The sequence below is a fragment of the Myotis nattereri genome, assembly GCF_964212035.1.
Source record: "Myotis nattereri genome assembly, chromosome: 8".
Lineage (NCBI taxonomy): Eukaryota > Metazoa > Chordata > Mammalia > Chiroptera > Vespertilionidae > Myotis > Myotis nattereri.
Window position 1 is genome coordinate 70,687,474 of NC_138083.1, and position 15,616 is coordinate 70,703,089.

The following is a 15,616-nucleotide window of genomic DNA, read 5'->3' on the forward strand; positions in this document are numbered from 1 at the left end:
ACTTCTCTTTGAAGCCACAGAAACCAGTCCCAGTGTTTACAATAGTTAATTAAAGCCTTTACCTCTACCTCATTCTTTTTAAAAATATATTTTTATTGATTTCAGAGAGGAAGGGAGAAGGAGAGAGATACAAACACCGATGAAAGAGATACATTGATGGGCTTCTTCCTGCACACCCTCTACTGGGGATCAAGCCTGCAACCCGGGCACGTGCCCTGACCGGGAATTGAACCCGGGACCTCTTGGTCCATGGGACGACACTCAGTCCACTGAGCTACACCAGCCAGGCCACTACCTCGTTCTTAAAGGACTCCACCCCCAGCACCAGATAGCTGGGTAGCTGGGAAAGGTTCCCCAAAAGCACCCCTGGGGGAGGTGCTGGAAAGAGGGGTGGATGGGGTTCTCCAGGGCCCCACAGGATGCAGGGAGGGGGAGCAAGGCTGCTGATGTTCCTACCTGGAAGCAGCAGCTCCTGGCCGCCCTGAGTCAGACACCCCTCTTCAAGAGGCCCATCCCGCTTACCCCAGGGTGTGAGCCCCTGGCGCCCCCTCCACGGGAATGTTCATGACCTTTGCAAAACTGACTGCAATAACCAAGTCCTATGTGCTGAGCAGACCCCAGGGCCACCTCAGAGTCTGTAATAATCCAGACCTGTGTTTGGACAGGAGGCACCCTGCAAAGCTCCGTCAACTCTGCCTGTCGCCTGGGGAGGGAAGCGGTTCACCTTTTGCTAATCGCCCTAATTCATTTTTTATTATGAACTTTCCTGTTTTCTATTTGCCATCTGATTGAAGATATTACCAAAGGCATTTAAACAGCATCGGACTGTACCACAATGGCAAACATAACTCTTTTTATTGAAATCTGCATTAATGTACATATAATTCCCTCATCACAAAGACCTCCTGGTCCACAGGTGAGACTTAAGTGAAGGCAGATTGGGCAAGAGGTATATACACAATGGAGGGTTTTTCAAAAGGTAATAAGCCATGCAGAAGGGTGCAATAAATCGGGCGCGTTCTCGTGCTATTGCTGAACACGCATGACCCTCTTGGAAAATGGCAGGACATCTTAACAAGAGCCATAACAATGCTCACTCCTTTGACACAGGAGCTCTACTTCGGCCCATAGCCAACAGCCTGAGTCTTACCCCTGACACCCCATCTCTATAACACCGCCCATCCAACCCATCCCCAAATTGCATACATTCTCCCTCCTAATATCTCCCAAGCTTCTCCATGACCCTCCATTCCCACCTCCACTACATACCACACTGGAATGGGCCAACAGAGCTTTCCACGATGATGGGAGACTTCTGTATCTCCACGGCCCACTAGGGGCTAGTCTAGAGGCAAGCACGTCAAACTCAAAGGCTAACACGGGCCAAATAAACAAGGTTTAAGTTATGTGGGCCACAAAAAAACAAAAGCTTTGATTTTCATAGAAACGTAGGTTTATTTCAATAGAGACACGCTGAATACAAAGGGCTGAAATAAATGAGTCATCATTATCATAAAATAATAGAGCATTTTAATAAAAATTAACATTTTTTCTTGAACATTAACTTACCAGACACTGAATAACTGCACAAATTAATAAGCGTAATGCAAATAAACCTATTTTTCTTGTTCTCTGAAAGTGAAATATTTCCTGTTGCGCACACCAAACAAGTCAGTCCAAGACTAATGACGTGTGGCAATCGGCTGCTAAAATATTCGCTGCTAGTATTAGTGGAGAGAAATGGTGTGCCTGCGCGTAAGTCGTGTAAGGGAAATGAATGCAACACGATTATAGTAATCAGTCATTAGTGAACATTGTAGTTTGTTATTGGTAATTATGTGTAACAGGATATTGTAAAAATTAAGTTACGAAATTTTTATTGAAATGTTTCTTACATACCATTATATTGGCTGGGCCACAAATATATTCGTTGTGGGCCACGAGTTTGACATGCTTGCTATAGGAAGATGCCTGGTGCAACTGAGGAATGAAATCTGATTGGATAGGATTTTACATTTAAATCACCACATGTGGCTAGGGCTACCCTATCAGATAGGGCAACCCCAGCCATCATTGAGCCACTCCTATACCACAGTGATCACCGCACAACTGTCTTCCCACATCCACTCTTGCCCCATCTAGTGTTTCCCTACAGGACAGCCACAAAGATTGCTCTGAAATGTAACACACCTCAACTCCCACCATCCTGGAGGTAAAGCCCAAGCTCCTGGACATGGCGGTCAAGGCCCCATCTCCTGGGGACAGAGAGCAGCCCAGCTCCTAGGGAGCCTCTGGTGCTCCAGGTGCTGGGGTGGGGCAAGGAGAGAGGCCTGGGGAGAGCAGGGAAGGCCTCCTGAAGGGGGCGGCACTTGAGCAGAAATTTGAAAACATGTCTGTAGGAGTTTCCCAGGTGAGAGGGTAAATGCTGAGACCAGAGGCAGTTACCCTTGCTCCCACAGATACACCCATGAGCAAATGGCAGAGCCCCGCCCTCGTGAAGCTGGTGGCGGGGGTGGGACATAAACACTAAACGTAATAAATAGGTAAGTTACACACGTTGGAGGTTGGAGGGGAGAAGAGAAAGATGGGTAAGTGGCTTCTGGGGGACCAGGCTGGGGAGGAGCAGTTTGCAGCGTTAAATACTAAGCCAAGTGCCCAAGTAAACACTGTTGAGTCTGCCTGGGGGAGAGTAACAAGTCACTTCTCCCCATTTCCGAAACATAGTCTTCATTTAATAAAAAGGAAGGGTGACCATTTTAGGAGAAAAGTCCCCCAAAAGTGCTGCTTGCTCAACAGAAACTTCCTCACGGACTAGAGAGAGACTTGTGATCCCTGAAGGCCACTCTGGCTGCGCCCCAGATACCCCAACCCAAGCAACCGGGAGTGAAGCCTTCCCCTGCAAACGGCAAGGCCGCTAACCTTAGGGGGACGGGAAGTGGACAAACAGGGTGGCTGCGCTGAGGCCCGCCAGCCCTGGCCCAGGAGCCAAGCTTTAAGAACCATAATGGTGAGGATTTCCAACATCAACCCTCTGGACTCCCGTTTCCGTTTTCTTCCTTGGGCTGGGCTGGAGGTGAGGCATGGGGTTCCAGTGTTAATTCACAGGTACTAGCACTTGCAGCCCCCAGGCACCGGGCCTCTCACACAGATGTGTTTATGCCTCCTGGCAACGATGCCCAAATAAGTAAGGCCCAGAGAGGGTGAGGGAATTATTCCTGAACACACAGCCCGGGCTATGTTACAGCGGCCATCTCTGGGAATTATAACCACCACCTTGATTCATTCGTTCCGTCAACAGCTCTTTCTTGAGCACCTACGACAAGCGGACACCATGCTAAGGTGCTGGGACTCAGGGATGCAGCAAACAAACACGACTCCAGTGGTTTGAAAGCTCACTGTCCTCAAGGTGGAGCAGACACTCAAGTAATCTCACAGATACCTCACGCCATGGGAGGAAAATACACTGGAGGCTATGATAGAGAATCACGGGGGAACTGCACAGATTAGGGCGCCAGAGTCTTTGAGGAAGTGAGGATGAAGCTTAGACCTGAAGGATGAGTCGGAGCCGGCCATGCCCGCAAAGGGAAGGGCATGTGCAAGGCCCTCGGGCAATAAAGAGCAGGGATGAGGGTATCTGGAAAACTGCCCAGGCCTGGGGAGCTAGACTGGAATCACAGGGGGAGGGCTGGCTTTGCTCAGCACGGTATCCCCAGCACAAAGCCTGGAGTGTTGGACAGGCTGGCAGAGCAGGCAGGGGCTAGGTCACACAAGAACCCAGAGGCCAAGGAAGGCCTCTGATGTTATCTACACGCTAGGGGAAACCACGGGAAGGCTGTAAGCAGAGGTCGGATAGGTTGGTAAGAGTTCACCGAGCCACAAGGGAGACCCACTGGGCGGTACTGCCCAGAGAAATGACAGGATCCAATTTACACATCAGAAGGATCTCGATCGTGGCCAGGATGGCTCCTCAGCTCATCCTGATGTGTGGCTCGTGGTTACTAGATAGTAAATGCCCCCAAAGCTAAGCAAGCATCCCCAGCCGGTATGTGGGAGGTGGCCGGCCACCTTTGAGAAAAGCAAGACAAAGCAGCAAATGACAGGACGTGTTGACAGGGCATCAGACAGATGCGTGGCTGTCGGCAGATGGAAAATCGTCCCAGAGAACGCCCCAGCAGGGTCACGGCTTATTGTTAATGTCGAGCCATTAGGAAAACACAATTATGTGCTTCACTGATACTGTAAGACATAATCCAAGATAGCATGCCAACATTTAGTGCTTCATCCAAGAGAGATGAGACAACTCACAGAAGAGCCCCGGGAGGAAATGCTTGTACTGCACAGGCGGGTGGCCAGGCCCTTCAGTATGAAAATCAAAGCCTGGCCCTTAGGCATCCATAGACATATTTTGAAAGGAAATTAAAAATGATCCCAGGTGCTTAAACATGCATTATTGTCTCATTTAATTTCATAAACAGGGAAGCACTGTTAACCCCATTTTGTAGATGAGGAAACTGAGGCCCAGAGATATGAAGGAGCTCTCTAAATGCCCATGCTCCCCTCTCCAGCCTCATCACTTGACACTGTCATCTCTTCCCGTGCCTTTGCACATGCTGTTCCTTCTACCTGGAATGCTTTTCTCTACCTTCTTCATGTGGCAAATTCACCTTCAAATACAGGTCCATGCCTCCTCCTCTGAGAAGACCTCCCTGACGACTCCCAGCCTGGTGTGATGGGCCCGCACCCATTTGGAACTGCTTATTTTTGCCTGTCTCTCTATTAAGACAGTGGCTCCTCAGGAGCTAGGACCAGGTGTTAGTCACCTGCCCATGCCTGGCATCTAGCACACAGCCCTGCAGACAGCAGGCAGTGAATGTTCTTTGGGTAGCTGAACAAATGAATGAATAAATGAAATAACTCATTAAGTTAAGAAGCCAGTATTGGATCCGAGGCCAATGATCCCAAAGCATATCTCTTGTCCAGAATGTGTATATATCTTCTACGGATCAACCAGAAACTGTACAGAAACATGGAATATATTACAAAACACACTGAGGGGTTCATTCCTCCAAAATAGAGGCCAAAAAGCACCACCCCTCGGGAGAAATAGAATGTGAATCTGAGTAAAAAGCTAACCAAACCCTTTTCCCTTTTGCACAAGAATTTCACCTTTGTTATTGCCTAGCATAATTCCCCTGGAAATCTGATGAAGTTGGGATGTTAACTATGTTACTAGGCAACTCTGTTTATGTAAAAATGACCCCTGGTTGGTAAGTTGCATCCAGACTGGAAGAAACTATAAATAAATTATAAATATCTGATAAAGAAGCCACGCTTTAGGTTTTCCTGAGCACAGTGACTCTTGAAACTGGCACGCCCCTTGCAGGGACCCTTAAAGGAAAGAGAATGAAACTGCACCGAACAACAGGAGTCCTCTGGGGGAATAAGCCAGGGTGGCTTCCCAACCCACCCTCTGTGGGTCTCGTTCCCTTGCCCCTGAACTAAAACCTGGAATGGGGGTGGGGAGCCTGCAAAGATGCACGCCCCGCCCCCTCTGTGGGCGACTGCAGAGACCGAGGAGCAATCATGTGCTCTGCTGGCAGGTGCTGATTCCTGTCCCAGCTCCTTGGAGGAGACAGGTCCCACGTGTCACCTGTGTGAGTCTTGTGAGTCTGAATGTTTAATGGGACCTTAAAGAGTCCCTGTGGGAGCTGCAGTGAGACAAAAGGGAACCGATACAGGAGAGAAAAGAGACCTTCCCAACCAGAAGCACTACACCTATTCTGAACTGGGAAGCTCCTTGGACTCTATTGTTTATTTTAAAAAAAACTGGGATGGAGCCCACACTCGTTGTCCTTCGAGGGGCCTCGATGGCCTGAATAGCACCTGGCAGCAGGAATGAGGGAGGGGACGACTTACTTGACGTCCCAGAGGCCTCACCACAATCCGAGATGCAAGTGAAGGTCACGTGAGGAAACAGGGGCTCCATGAACTTAAGTGACAGGTCCAAAGCCACACAGCCTGCAAGTGCCAGGTTAGGAACCCAAGCACTTCCACTGAACTCGAGAGTCACATTGAAATCCACTAACTGGTTTTGCATAAAAATTAACTTACAGCTCAGGAGGACTTACAGTACAGAGAAAGCATGGGGGTGGAGGGATATTTTTAAAGAATATAGGAAGTACCCAATAGGCACTCGATAAATTTGCAGAATAAATTAGCGACAAAAGGTCCAGAGTCCATCTTCCACATTATCAAGTTCAGTTCGAGCCAAAGCACAGCACAACGGAACAGCGGAGTGTATGCATGAGATTGATCCTGGGCGACGCTCCTGGGTTGGATTCGCTTCCAACAAGTCTCTAAATCATTCCTGCAAATTAGGCCCCACTCTGAGATAAGCACGTATTAATTAGCTCTAATGTGGAGGCACTCTATTAGCAAATGATGTTTGTAGTTGAAAACCAAGGCAGGAGGCCTAGCTGGGAACCCCCTGGGCCCCGGAAGAGCCAATGCACCAACAGCAAAAACAAGGGCAAGCTGACCCCACGCCTCCACCCCTGCAGAGGGTGGCGCTCCTGGCACCTGGCGGGTGGAGGCTGCAGGGCAGAGGGGCAGAGCGCGCACAGGCCAAGCCCAGCTCTGCTGACCACTCCTCTGCCGCTTTTTGAACCCTGACCCATTTGGAGCTCACCCACAAAATGGGGACATATGTGCCTATCATAGTTCTTATGAAGACTTAATGAGATAATACGAGTGAATGTACCTGAGATGTGGTGAGAGCTCAGAGAATAGTCTGTGCTTATTTCTATCCCACTTTTCTCCATAAAATAGAATACATTTTAAAAATTAAAATCCATTAGCGGGGACTTTTAGTTCAAGATGGCAGATACAGCACATACATTTTACCTCTCCTCTCTTCCAGACCCCACTTTTCCCCTTTATTGTCTAATTTCTTATTTCTGTGTATCTTACGGAGAACAAAACACAATTTTTGTTGTTGTTAATCCTCACGCGAGGATATTTTTTTCCATTGATATTTTTAAAGAGACTGGAGAGGGAGAGAGAAAGAAACATGGATGTGAGAGAGACACATCTACTGGTTGCCTCCCACACGCACCCTGACCCGGGGCTGGGGATCAAGCCTGCAACCCAGGGACGTGCCCTTGACCAGGAATCGAACTCACAACCCTCTGGTCCACAGGCTGACACTCTAACCACTGAGAAAACCGGCCAGGGTCAAAAACACAATTTTTAAAATAAAGAATGGGGATACTCAGTATAAAAGGGGGAAATGATAGAAGAATGAAATGCAATCAGGAGTGAGTAATGAGCAAAAGATGTGCCATGATATCCTGTAATTATGGCTCCAAGGGACCCACTCTTTTGCCTCTGACCTTCCTGGGAGCTCAGGGATGGTGAAGGGCAAAGCCATGGACACTGACCTACATCAAGGCGGAGGCAGGGCAAAGAGCCTCTTGTTGAAGAATGTGACAGGACTCCAGCCCCAAGAGAAAGCCATGGTGCCCTGCCCAGAGGTGACCCCCTGAGGCATGTCCCAGAAGCTCATCAGAAACCAGTCTGGAGTCCTCCACACCAAACAGGAAAATGTGACATCACAGCCCAAGAATCTAGACTCCTTCCATAGAATGTTAGGAGAATCTCCTTGGGCCCCAGAAAATTCCATTGTGATCTTTTTCACTCCACTCGGACCTGAGAAGCAGTTATTCTGCAGCTCTCACTCACGCCATGAAATAGAGAAGAACCTTCAGCGAGTGACAGATGGTTCTTGGAAACAAGAGGAAGGTGAGTCTTCTCCCCAAGATGCATCCCCTTGATATGGTGGCGCTCCCCTTTGTATGCATTCATCCCCCAACTGCTGGGACTGTCATTGCTGGGCTCAGAGCTATAGCTTCCACTGGGAACTGCTCCCTGCCACAGGGAACTATCACAGCCACTGACAGGGAGGGCAAGAATCTAAGGCATGGGCAGCCCCCTGGCCTCCATTCGGGATAACTCTGAAGAGCCGGCCTAGCTCCAGAGCTCCCGGGGAGATGCCTTCATTGGTTCCCACATCCTGGGCCAGCATCTCCCTCTGATCAGTTAAGCTTTCCTCACTCCCTTAGAGGTGCACCTCCTAAGAGCATCCCCCCAAAGAAACCTCCCACAGCAACTCTCCAACTGAGTCTGTGTCCAGGGAACCCAATGTAAGAGTCTCTCCAAGGTGAAGGAGACTCCCCCATGACCTGCAGGCGGCCTGAAGAAGGCAGGAGTCTCCGGGATACCTGACCATGGCCCCGCCAGAGCTACATGCCCAAGCCAGCAGTGCATCCCTGTGGCCCTACGGCAAGGAGGGACAACCCTCCCATAACCTAGTCTAGAGCCGTGTTCTCTAGGTGTGCCTCCCCGCCCAGCAGCACTGGCATCATTGACTAGTTAGCAGAGCGCATTTTCAGGCCCTCCTGAGCCCTGCTGAGGTTGGGGCCCAGCAATCTGTGTTCTAACTGCCCTCTGTTGCACTGAAGCAGAGCATCCCTGGCTACTGAGGAAAGTCAAACACAAGTTATTAAACTTTCCCATCAGCAGAAGACCAAGGCACAGTTGCTGACAACAGTCTGAATCCAGCAACAGCTCTCCATACCTGCACCACACCTCGGGCTCCAAGGAACTCTGCTACTTAAAACTCCCAGTCTGGCCTAAGCCATTCTTCACGATGGTCTCTGCTGGTGTCCCGGCTCCCTGCAGGCAGGCCTCCCCACCCGAGGCTGACAGTAGCCCCAGACCACCCTCCAAGCCACCTTGGAACACTGCTCCCTCTACCTAGAATGCCCTTCCACCACTCCACACCCGCCCCCATGTGGCCTCTTGGCATTTCCTGTAAGACTCTGCCCTGTGAAGCCTTCCCACACCCCTGGCACTGTCGCTTCCCCCAGACAAGTATATGTTTACTTATGAATTACATTTTGAGTTACATATAAAATGAAAAACAAATTACAGATCCACGCAGCCTTTCATCCAGGAAGGACAAGTTTCCCCTTGAGTCACTGAGCCTTCAGGACATGGCTGAAACGCCCAGCACACAGTAGGCACTCAATAAAGACCTGTTGAACACCTGTAAACCAGCAGCAAACAGGTAAGTACATATTGGAAAATTGCAACGTTGCTCACTCTAGCAGACACCAGAAATCACAACTGTACAAGAGCAAGTTTAAGCTTCAGGATAATTGATCAGAATTTATTACCCTGTGTTACACCACATGTTTTCGTAAGATATAAAATTACAATTTACCACGACTCATTAAGTTAATAATTACTTACCATATGTTTTTACTGCTGCTCCTAACCATGCTGAAAAACCACTGTGTAGGTTTTGGGTCCATGTAAACAAGATGACTGTCAACCACATGGAGAATTTACTGACAGAGAGACACAGAACTAAAATACTGGAGAGAAAGCAAGAACCCTAAACCTCTGCCACTCTCATCACCTTTGCTGTCTACTTTGCCTGCACCACGCTTCCTAGATCTGTGGTTCTCAAATCGGGGCGATCTTCTCCCCCAGGGGCTACTTGGCAAAGTCTGGAGACATTTTTGGTTTTCACGACTAGAGAGGGGCTGCTACTGGCATCTCGTTGATGGAGACCAGGGCTGCTATAAAACATCCTATAATAGATGGGGTGACCGCCACAACAAGGAGCTATCAGGTCTAAAATGTCAATGTGCCGAGGCTGGGAAACACTGTTCTAAATTAAAGGGAACTCCCGTATCTGCGACTTCAATCTGAGCTTCCTAGCAATGCTATGAAGAAGGCATTAGGGCCCCTGGTACAGATGAGGAAACTGAGACCTGCAGTGGCTACGTGATGTGCACGGGCCACCAGTCCACGCCAGTGAACGGGGCAGCTTCGACGTGAACCAGTCTTCTCTGCCTCCCCTCCCACACAGATTCAAGAAGGGAACAGAAAGGCGCAGAGGAAATGAGCAGCCCCCTGTCCATTCATAATCCTGAACAGTCCAACAGGAGACCTCTTAAATCAGAGGCTCGGGAAAAGCCAATCCAGAGGCCAAGGCTTGGAAACACCTGATGTGAGGAGGACCCCCTGCACTGGGGGATGGCCCGTCCTCCAGCCGCCCTCGCTGAAACTAGGCTCCCCTGGCCTTTTTAACTTTCAATTGCGCTGCTCTTTGTGAATAGAAATGAATGCGTTTCCTGCTGGGCTACGTGCTGTACGTGCCTGATTTCCAGCCCTCTTAGCAGGCAGCCCACAGGGGGCAGGGGGTTGATGTGCCCATTCTGCAGAAGAGGAGACTGAAGCACAGGAGCTTTTTGACTTGCCTGTGCCGACCATCGTCAGGCAGCATGCACACCCAGGTCTGCCGGGCTCCAGACATACGCTGCCTTCCTATTCTGAGACCAGTTCTAGTAAATCAGAGAAGCAAAACAGATGGCCCTATGGAGTCACACAGAGTTGGCAGTCACACTGTAGGAGAGTCCTTGGGACAAGGGTGTAGCCTGGGGCGTTATCCTGCGTGCACAGACTCAAATCTGCTCATCCCGACGCACTGGCTGCTCCCTGTGCTGGGCTCTGTCCCGGGGGTCTCCTCTGTCAGGGATGGCCCCCTAAGAATGACAGGTCCGCCAAAAGATAGCTGGCCCCAGCCCTGTTGTAGACTCAATGTGCTCACCACAAAGTCTTCAGATTATGAGCCAAACAGATGCTAAGTTCCTCAAGCCACAGGGTACAACAGGCTACCCTGAATTCATTCATTCATTCATTCATTCACTCATTCAGTAAATACGGGGTGGGACAAAAGTGGGTTTACAGTTGTGAATATGGGAAACCGAGTTTATTCTTTTATTATTATTGATTAATTATGAACAACTATAAACCGACTTTTGCCCACCCTGTACTTATTGAGCACTTATGTGCCAGACTTATGGGGATACAAAAGTTAAGGTAGAGTTAGTGGTGACTGCCCTGTGAGGACTCATCATCATCCTCTTCCTTGCTGGGTACACTACACCGTTCAGTTATAAAAGACTTGCCCAGCCTTTATTTCCTTATGTTTCCACACCACAGCTCCCCATCTCACTAGGCTCATAGTCACTGATTTGCTCAAAGAAGGCCACTGCCATGCTCAGGGTCAGCCAGCAGACTGGGGGCAGCAGTCCCAGGCCTGGGCTACCCCTCCTGAGATTGGTAAGGTACAGAAGTGTGATCCTAGAGGATCCTTCAGGACAGGCTGGAGGAGGAGCTATAGATGGAAAGTAAAAAAGAACCCCCTAACAGAGATGCAGGCATCCTTCCAGAATTCCCTGGGACCCGCCATCTCAGCTCAGAGCTCACCTGGCCCAGGGCTCTTTCCACGTCCCACCCACATCCACCTGCGCCCCTGCAGAAAGAAGCTGTGGGGACCTCACCCAGCAGGGACACTGAGCAGGCCCCACGTATCTCCAGTCCAGATAAGGTGGGAATAGCAATTCCGACTTCATGGATTTTTATCACAGGAGACGCCAATCATTCATAACCAAACTTGTGCAGATCCCATCCAGGTACAAGATGCTGTTTCCAGAGCTGTGTGGGTGGGTGAAGAGTTGACTCATTCATGCACCAGCACATATTTCCTGAATAATTATGGGTCAGGCATTGTGCCAGGTGCTGGGCATGGTTCCTGCCTGCTGGGAGCCCACAAACAACCAAACCATTACTACCTACAACGTGGTTGCTGGACCAGCAGAAGCCTCACCTGGGAGCTCATTAAACATGCACGTTCTCAGGACCCCAGCCCAACTGAATCAGAATCTCTGGTGGGGGAGCCCAGAAATCTGTTTTTAAAATCTTGCCAGATGATTTTTTTAAAAAATCTTGAGAGAGAGAGAGAGAGAGAGAGAGAGAGAGAGAGAGAGGAATATCGATGTGAAAGAGAAACATCGATCAGCTGCTTCCTGCACACCCCCTACCAGGGATCAAGCCAGCAACCTGGGCACGTGCCCTGACTAGAAATAGAATCGGCAACCTTTTGGTGCACAGGATGATGTCCAACCAACTGAGTCACACCAGCCAGGGCCAGGTGATTCTTAACGTGTACAGAAATCTGAGAACCACTAGTTGAGACCAGAAGGCTTTCCCCAACCTCCCTACTTGCAAACCAGCACCTGGCCTTGGCACTCTTAACCCTCTTCCCGGCTTCATTTTCTCCATAACTGTATTGCCATTGGTCACAATACCACACATTTCACCCATATACTTATGACTTCCATACTATATATCAGCTCCAGGGGGCAGCGATCTGAGTTTGTTCAATGCTATAGCATCGATTGCCCAGCACAGTGCCTAGCACAAAGAGATGCTCAATAACTGTTGATTGACTGATGGATGGCAGAACATGCTGAATCCCATGCAGTACCAGTTTGGGGTAGCATGGAGAAGAAAGAAGGTGGTTGGCCATGGATCACTGCAGGGGAAAAAGTCATACCCAGGCTGGCCTTGAAGGATATTTGGACCAGTGATGAAAGATGCTTAAAACACAGATGCTAAGCCTCTTACCAGGATAGGTTCCAGGTGGTTGGTACCATCACTATGTAATTCATAGCTGGCATGTACCAAGGACTATCCTAGCCTACATCCTCATTTAACCCTCCCAAACCTCTGAGGCAGGCAATGTTGTCTTTGGGAGAACAACGAAGCTCAGAGATATTAAATTATTTGTCCCACCCACAAAAATACTTGTATAAGAATGTTCACTGCAGCTTTGTTTATAATAGCTCAGTCTGGAAACAAACCCAATATCTATCATCAGGTGACTAGACAATGCAATTGTGCTATATCATACAATGTAATATAACTTAGCCATAAAATGGAACAAACTATGGATATACACAATACAATGAATCTTAAAGACACTGTGTTGAGCAAAAAGAAGCCAGACAAAAATATATATGCTGCATATGAAGTTCTAAAACTTAAATATACTTCGTACACTTAAACTGAACTTGAACAAAACTTGATAAGAGAAATCAGATATGTAGTTTCTTCTAGAGGAGGGGGGAGGGGTATAGACTAGAAAGGAGTACGAGGGAACTTCCTGGGATGATGGAAATGCTTCTACTAGGATATCTGGAATGCGATGGTGGTTGCCATCAAAACCACTGTCCACTTAAAATTTGCATTTTATAGTATGTAAATCATATCCCAACAAAAAATGAGCTAAGAAACCATTTGCCCTGGGTCGCAAAGACACAATGGAGATTTGAACCCAGGTTTGCCCAAACCAATGGCCTTTACATACGTCTGCCCTAGTGGAGCAGGGGGCCTCAGGCAATGCCCAGTGTGGTGAAGTGCCCTGCCAAAATCTGAATGAAGGGTATTCACGGTTACCCTAGGAAGGCTGTCACAGCTCCGAGTCCCCCAACCACAACAGAGACTTGTGGGGAGGCCAGATGAGTGTCAAGCGGGGAGTCACGAAACCTGCGTTCAGGCCTCAGCTCTGTTCTCTTCTTGCTATGTAACCTCTGAGTAAACTACTCCATGACTCAGTTTCCCTTCTGTGAAGCAAGGAAGGAGGGGATCGATGGTTCCCAGAATGGTGCCCCAGATCCTAGGGGCCACAGGAGCACAAGCACCTCTGCTCACCAAGCACTGTTATTTTATATGCAATAAGTAATGTGCCTGCCTCACCTCTTGGTAAACTATTTTTTTAAATGCATGCTAATATTATTGATTAATAAAATACACATCTAAAGCAAAAATAGAACCATAGCAGCGTTTTGCCATTGTGTATTTTCTCAAACAAGAGATACCAAAAGAACAGCCACTGCTCATGACTTTGGTTTAAAGAGGCTGGAATCTCTGTGTAGAGGATCGCTAAGGGGACAGTCACCAAGGGAACAGTCGCCAAGGGCCCTTCCAGGTCAACTGCGCAGTGATTGTCCAGTATCACTTGGGCAAATGCTTGCCCTTGTGTTTCTCAGGCCTGGGTCCCTCGGGGACAAGCCTATTGTCTGGACACCAAGGACCCAGCCCCCAGTGTGCGGCCTATGTCCTGGTTCTGCAGCCCCATCTACGGCCCCTAAGCGTGGCCACGGCTGCACTTTGGTTTCTCCTCCGGTTCTGACAGTGACCAGCTGAAGGAGGGAGCCTGGGCATTTCCCTCCCCATCAGCTTCTGGTCATAACGCCCCATCCCCCAACCACCACTACGGAATGGCCCCGTCCACCTGGGATCTGCTTCTAACAGGCCCCTGGCCCACCCCTAGCTGAGCCAAGTGACTTGCCATGCCGCCCACGCCACAAGCCCGAAGGACCGAGAAGCATGTCGCACATCCAAGTGCAAGGTAACACCTTTCTTTCGCCCATCCTCTCGGCTCAGCTGGCCACCCTCCTCCACCTGGACACGCCCTCAGCCCTGGGACAGGTGCGGGTCCTAGACCACAGGCAGAAGCCAGCATCACCCGTTTCTCATTCCCTGCGCCTTTCCCTCCCGGCCAGGGCTTTCACACGGGTTCCTGGTGCTGAGTCAGAGCTTTACAGAGCATCAGGATAGATAGACCAGGGCCTTGGCCGAGTGCCGCCTCCCAAAGGCTCCCACACGGGACTGCCCTGCTCTACAGAAACACCACCCCCAAAGGAGGACTCCCTGGATGAGGGACACCCACCCACCGAGACTCTGACGCACAAATTTCCAGTCCCCAGACGGATCCCCAAACCAGAGGCTGGAGCCTTGCCAACTTCATATTTTAAAAAATAACAAAACCAAGGGCAGAAGACAGACCAGCTGCCCCCACACCTAACTGTCTTCTCCTCCCTGAAGACTCCACTTGCTACTTTTAATCAATTTTTCCTCCATCAGATTGGAAACAGCCAGAGAACCAGCCTTCTCCTCAGGACACACACCATCCCCCTCTTTGGCTTCCAACTTTGCCGGTCACCGGACAAAAGATAATCACCGCCATCCTGGAGAGCCCTCACTAGCCGCCCACCCCCACCCCGACCCCCACCCCCAGGCCGCCCCAGGCCCTATGGCCCCAACCCCACGCCCCGCCAGGGGCAAACTGCGGAGGGCTTTGCCAGGGCTCCTCCAGCCGCTCCCCAGGGCCTCGGGACGCACTCAGAGGCCCGGCCGCGGGAGCCCCGCGTGCCACAGCACCCCCCCCCCCCCACAGCCAGCGGCCGGAGGAAAAGCCAGGGGGTGGGGTGGGGCTAAGACCCTGGCAGGGCCGCGATCCCACCGCCCGACGCGCACTCACCGAGCAGCGCCACGGAGCCCGCGCATCTGCGCCAGGGCCGCGGGGAAACCCACGCGCGCCGTTCAATCCGGGCTCCGAGTGACGAAGAGCCGCGCTCGACTCCAGCCGGCCCCGGACAGATGCACCGACCCGCGGACGCACGGACAGTCTCGCTCCTAACTAAGTTTTAAAGTTTCCTCCCGGGCGAAGGAAGAGACGCAGAGGGCGCAGGTGCACCTAACGGGCCCGGGCTGCGGGGCGTGGGGAGCGCGAGTGGACGCCTCCTGTCCTGGGCTCCAGACATGCAGCGCCGCGGGAACCTGGCGGCGGTGGGGGGAGCGGGTCTCGGGAGGGGAGGGCGCCGCCCCGCACGGCAGCCCCGGCCTGGAGGGACGCCGT

General features: G+C 50.5%; 1 protein-coding gene across 1 annotated transcript in view; it reads right to left on the reverse strand.

Moving 5' to 3' along the window:
- The window catches only part of TOX2 (TOX high mobility group box family member 2), a gene marked incomplete at its 5' end in the record, with an annotated part of 116,421 nt that extends 101,129 nt beyond the window's left edge, over positions 1-15,292 (reverse strand). The window contains one exon of the mRNA XM_081097520.1: positions 15,239-15,292. The remainder of the gene's footprint in view (positions 1-15,238) is intronic.
- Between the last annotated feature and the right edge of the window lie 324 nt (positions 15,293-15,616).